Source organism: Rhinoraja longicauda, chromosome 8, assembly GCF_053455715.1.
Source record: "Rhinoraja longicauda isolate Sanriku21f chromosome 8, sRhiLon1.1, whole genome shotgun sequence".
NCBI classification, from domain to species: domain Eukaryota; kingdom Metazoa; phylum Chordata; class Chondrichthyes; order Rajiformes; family Arhynchobatidae; genus Rhinoraja; species Rhinoraja longicauda.
The window spans coordinates 56,095,819-56,101,818 of NC_135960.1; positions in this window are offsets into that span (position 1 = coordinate 56,095,819).

Below are 6,000 nucleotides of genomic sequence, written 5' to 3' on the forward strand. Positions count from 1 at the left end.
GTTTATAACAGCCTTGCAACTGGTTTGATTTAAATGGTGTTATTTTTCTGTATTTTAATACTTGAATAGAACATGTTTTTGATTAGTTTTATTCAGGTTTTTGGAATGTTTAAGATATCTTTCACGTGTTTAAAAGTCAGCTCCCGGTTCTCAGAGCAGTATAACAGTAGTGTCAAAAATGCCTTTCCCAAGGACCCTATCAAAGGATCTGAATGTATAAAGACAAGATGGGAATGGAGAATGTCACAAATAATTTCAGTTAATGTAATTACCTGTACATTAATTTTTAAGGGACTTAAATGTGCTTGCGTTTTAGCAGTGGTTCAGAACTGCTGGAATGGTGTCTTTTGTGAGTCAGCGTGCTCTGTACTTCAATGGACATATTAGTATTGGTTTATTATCATCATGTGTAGTGAGCTACAATGTAAAGTTTTGTATACTAACCCGTCTCATTGCAATCAAACCACATGCAAGTACAACAGGTAGTATGGTAGTATAGTATGAAATATAACCGAAGTGGAATATAGTTTTACAGCTATGGAGAAATTACAAGAGCCACAATGAGGTACTTTGGGAGATCGGGACTAAACCCGTATCTTATGAGAGGTCCTTTGAAGAAAAGCCTAATATATGCAGGGAAGAGGTTGTTCCTGAATCTAGTGGTTCAGGCTTTCAGGCTTTTGTTTATCTGACAGGAGAGGAGAGAGAATGTCTGGGGTGTAATTGGTCCTTGATTATGTTGACTGCTGTCCTTAGGCAGTGATGTATAGATAGAATCAATGGGGATGGTGGAGGCTGGTTTGCATGCTGCAGTGTGGCATGTGGGAATGAGCAGGAGATCGCATGTTGGGGTACCTGACCTCTTGCTTCACCCTTGCACTCAGGACCAGATCCATGGGTAGTTGCTGAGCAACTGGATACAGTTCATGATTTGGACCTCCAATTTATAACAGCCTTGTAAGTATTGCACTGCAATATCTGATGATCTAAAATAAGAGAGTACACTGGAAATACCCAGCAGGCCGGGCAGCATTTGTGAGGAGAGAAACGCAGAGATAAGCTAATGGACCTTAGTTCTGGAGTGGAGCTAGCAACTGCATATCCTTGCGCCTATCCAAATGTCTCTTAAATGCCACTAACATATTTGCTTCAATCATCAACCCTAGCAGCACATTCCAGGCACTCATCACCTCCAAAAATAAAACTTGCCCCACACATCTATAAAGTTTGGCCCTCTCGTCTTGAAGCCATGCCCTTTAGCATTTTATTTTTCCATCTTGGGAAAAGATTCTGACAGGTCATTTATATACATCTCAAACTGTTACCCTTTCTATGCCTCTCATAACTTTATACACTCCTATCACGTTTCTCTCCAACCTCTGACATTCCAGGGAAAACAAATACAAGTCAATACAAGCCTGTCAAAACTCTCCCTGCAGCTAATGCTTTCTAAGCCAGGCATCGTTCTAATAAACATCCTCTGCACCCTTTCCAAAGCCTCCACAACCTTCCTGCAATGGAGTAACCAGAATGGTACATTCCATATCCGGCCTAACCAAAATCCTATGTGCCATTTCTCTGTCAATTTTGGTTTAGTTTGGAGTCCACGCTGACCATTGATCACCCATTCACCCTAGCTCTACCAGCTGCATCACTGTGCCGCCCTCTGGAGCTGATCTATATCCCATTGTATACTTTGAAAGCCTTCTTCACAATCCAGGACCCCAGCAATCTTGGTGTAATCTGCAAATTTACTAATCCATCCATCGATATACATTTATGTCCAAGTCATTTCTATACATCACAAACAGCAGAAGAACTTCTAGACCCCAGAGACCTGGGAGAGAAGTGGAGTGGGGAAGATATTCAAGATAGATCTGCAGATATTTGAAATGAAACTGAGTTGAGCAATGGGGACAAAGAAAAATTGTATTCATGCCAAGATTGAATCAGCCATGATCTTATTAATGGTAGTGCAGGGTTGAGGGATTAATTGGCCATCTCTCCATGGTTCTTGTACTTTTTACTTTTCACAGGTAATAGTTGAAGTTTGCAATGTTTATGGTATTCTTTTGCATGTGTACAGTATAACTAATGAGATTTCATGCTGCAGATATGTTTTGAATCACTATCATACTGCCTGTCCAGAACTGTGCACCAAGTTCTGTTCCTTTGTCCTCTCTGAAGTTCTACAAATCTTTCACTTTGAAGTATTTATCCAATTCTCTTTTTGAAGTGTTATTTTGGAAATGCTCTTGGGGAGTGAATGATAAATGTTCCCCATTTTCATTTCTCATGGGATACTACTGGCTCCTTTGCTGATTAGAATCTGTGACCTCTGTTACTGACCCTTGTGCCAATGAAAATCATCTCTTGCACATCAAATGCCCTTCCCAAATCACTCCTCACTCTATGGATACAAAGAACATCCCCATCTTCCCCAGTTTCTCACCACAACTGAAATTGTTCATTCCTTGTATCATTCAAATGAATCTCTATAGCCTTCTCTATAGCCATTACATCCTCTGAAGTTAGACACAAAAAGCTGGTGTAACTCAGCGGGACAGGCAGCATCTCTGGAGAGAAGGAATGGGTGACGTTTCGGGTTGAGACCCTCCTTCGGACTGGTTAGGGATAAGGGAAATGAGAGATATAGACACTGATGTGGAAAGATAAAGAACAATGAATAAAAGATGTGCAAAAAAGTAACGATGAAAAGGAAACAGGACATTGTTAGCTGTTTGTCGGGTGAAAACAAGAAGCTAGTATGACTTGGGTGGGGGAGGGATACAGAGAGAGTGAATGCCGGAGCTAACTGAAGTGAGAGAAATCAATACACCGCTGGGCTGTAAACTGCCCAAGTGAAATAATCCCGCAGCTACGCCCTTTCTCCTCGCTCGTGTCTCCTCGGTACCCCGCAACTCCGCCCTTTCTCCCCCTCCCCCTAGTCGCAACAGAGACAGAGTCCCCCTGGTCCTTCCACCCCATCAGCCATCACAATCAACACATAATCAAACCTCCAACGGGATCCCACCATGAGCCACATTTTCCCATCTCCACCCCTTTCCACCTTTCACAGAGACCGTTCCCTCTGCAACTCCCTGGTTAACTCATCCCATCCCACCCAAACCACCCCTCCCCAGGTACCTTCCCTTGCAACTGCAGAAGATGCAATACCTATCCCGATACCTCCTTCCTCGACTCTGTTCAGGGACCCCGACAGTCCTTTCAGGTTTGGCAGAGGTTCACTTGCACCTCCTCCAACCTCATCTATTGTATCCGTTGTTCAAGATGTGGATTCTTATACATCGCCGAGACGAAATGTAGACTGGGTGATGTTCACAGAACACCTTCGCTCAGCCCGCCTGAACCTACCTGATCTCCTGAGTGCCAGACACTAATTCTCCTTCCCATTCCCACATAGACCTTTCTGTCTGAGGTCTCCATTATTGTCAGAGTGAGGCTAAATGCAAATTGGAGGAACAGCATCATGTATTTCGCTTGGGCAGCTTACAGCCCAGTAATATGAATATTGATTTTTCTCATTTTAGGTAGCCCTGGCATTTCCTCTCTCTCTGTCCCTCCCACCAGGGGTGCAGTGCTGCCAGAGCTCACCAGAACGCCGCTCCGGCACCTCTGTAAAAAAAAAAAGCCAAAATAAACCGGGGAATTTTAACTAACGGGGAACCTAACGGCTGCCGCTCCGGCACCTAAAAAATTAGCACTGCAACACTGCCACCCACACCCAAGTCACCTAGCTTCTCATTTTCACTTTACAAACAGCTAACAATGGCCTGTTTCCTTTTTTCCTTCATCGTTACTTTTTTGCATATCTTTTATTCATTGTTCTTTATCTCAACACATCATCGTCTGTATCTCTCGTTTCCCTTATCCCTAACCAGTCTGAAGAAGGGTCTCGACCCGAAACGTCACCCATTCTTTCTCTCCAGAGATGCTGCCTGTCCCGCAGAGTTACTCCAGCTTTTTGTGTCTACGGTTTAAACCAACATCTCCAGTTCCTTGTGTTGGAAAGAACTGCAGATGCTGGTTTAAATCGAAGGTAGACAAGAAATGCTGGAGTAACTCAGCGGGACGAGCAGCATCTCTGGAGAGAAGAAATGGGTGACGTTTCGGGTCGACAGACTTCTGCAGTTCCTTCCTACACATCCTGTTATTCAAATTGACCACACAGTACTTCAGATGATGCTTGATCACTGCTTTTTTTAATGTAACATATACTTTACTTTACATACTTTATACTTTAATAACTAATGTGACAACTTCTTAACTTGGTTTTCTTTGAAGATTTTATTTTTAAACACATGGGTCGCAATCTTCCTGCACCCCCTTTAAATACAACCTTTATAGGGTTGAATACAATTTTTAAAATTTGTATTATATTTTCCAATTCTTCTCTTTGTCATTAAACATATTTATCTAAATTTTACCTGCATGTGTCTGTCCACTTCACATGTCTATCACCATCCTCATGAGATTTTGACTAACCCTCACATGAGATCAAGATGAAGTCAGTATTGTTGATTTTTAATAATGATACCAAAATGTCTTTTACTATAATAGCATAATGATTATACAAAGCGTTCAGAAAGTATTCAGACCCCTTCACATTTTCCATATTTTGTTATGTTACAGCCTTATTTTAAAATGGATTAAATTCTTTTTTTTAAATCATCAATCTACACACAATACCCCATAATAATGCAAAGTAATTAAAAATAAATAACTGAAGTATCACATTTATGTAAGTATTCAGACCTTTTACTCAGTGCTTTGTTGAGGCACCTTTGGCAGCGATTACAGCCTCAAGTCTTCTTTGGTATGACGCTACAAGCTTGGCACACCTGTATTTGGGTAATTTCTCCCATTCTTTGCAGATCCTCTCAACCTCTGTCAGGTTGGATGGGGAGTGTCGATGAAACAGCTATTTTCAGGTCCCTCCAGAGATGTTCGATCGGGTTCAAGTCCGGTCTCTGGCTGGGCCACTCAAGGACATTCACGGACTTGTCACGAAGCCACTCCTGCGTTTTATTAGCTGTGTGCTTAGGGTCATTGTCCTGTTGGAAGGTGAACCTCCGCCCCAGTCTGAGGTTCAGAACACTCTGGAGCAGGTTTTCATCATGGATCTCTGTACTTTGCTCCGTTCATCTTTCCCTCGATCCTGACTATTCTCCCAGTTCCTGCCGCTGCAAAACATCCCCACAGCATGATGCTGCCACCACCATGCTTCACCGCAGGTATGGTATTGGCCAGGTGATGAGTGGTGCCTGGTTTCCTCCAGACATTCAGGCCAAAGAGTTCAATCTTGGTTTTTATCAGACCAGAAAATCTTGTTTCTCATATCATATCATATATATACAGCCGGAAACAGGCCTTTTCGGCCCTCCAAGTCCGTGCCGCCCAGCGATCCCCGTACATTAACACTATCCTACACCCCCTAGGGACAATTTTTTTTTTTTTTTTTACATTTACCCAGCCAATTAACCTACATACCTGTACGTCTTTGGAGTGTGGGAGGAAACCGAAGGTCTCGGAGAAAACCCACGCAGGTCACGGGGAGAACGTACAAACTCCTTACAGTGCAGCACCCGTAGTCAGGATCAAACCTGAGTCTCCGGCGCTGCATGATCTGAGAGTCCTTTAGGGGCCTTTTGGCAAACTCCAAGCGGGCTGTCACGTGCCTTTTATTGAGGAGTGGCTTCCGTCTGGCCACTCTACCATAAAGGCATGATTGGTGGAGTGCTGCAGATATAGTTGTCCTTCTGGAAGGTTCTCCCATCTTCACAGAGGAACTCTGGAGCTCTGTCAGAGTGACCATCGGGTTCTTGGTCACCTCTCTGACCAAGGCCCTTCTCCCCCAATTGTTCAGTTTGGCCGGGCAGCCAGCTCTATGAAGAGTCCTGGTGGTTCCAAAGTTCTTCCATTTAAGAATGACGGAGGCCACTGTGCTCTTCGGGACCTGTCCTTTCAGAATGGCAGGCA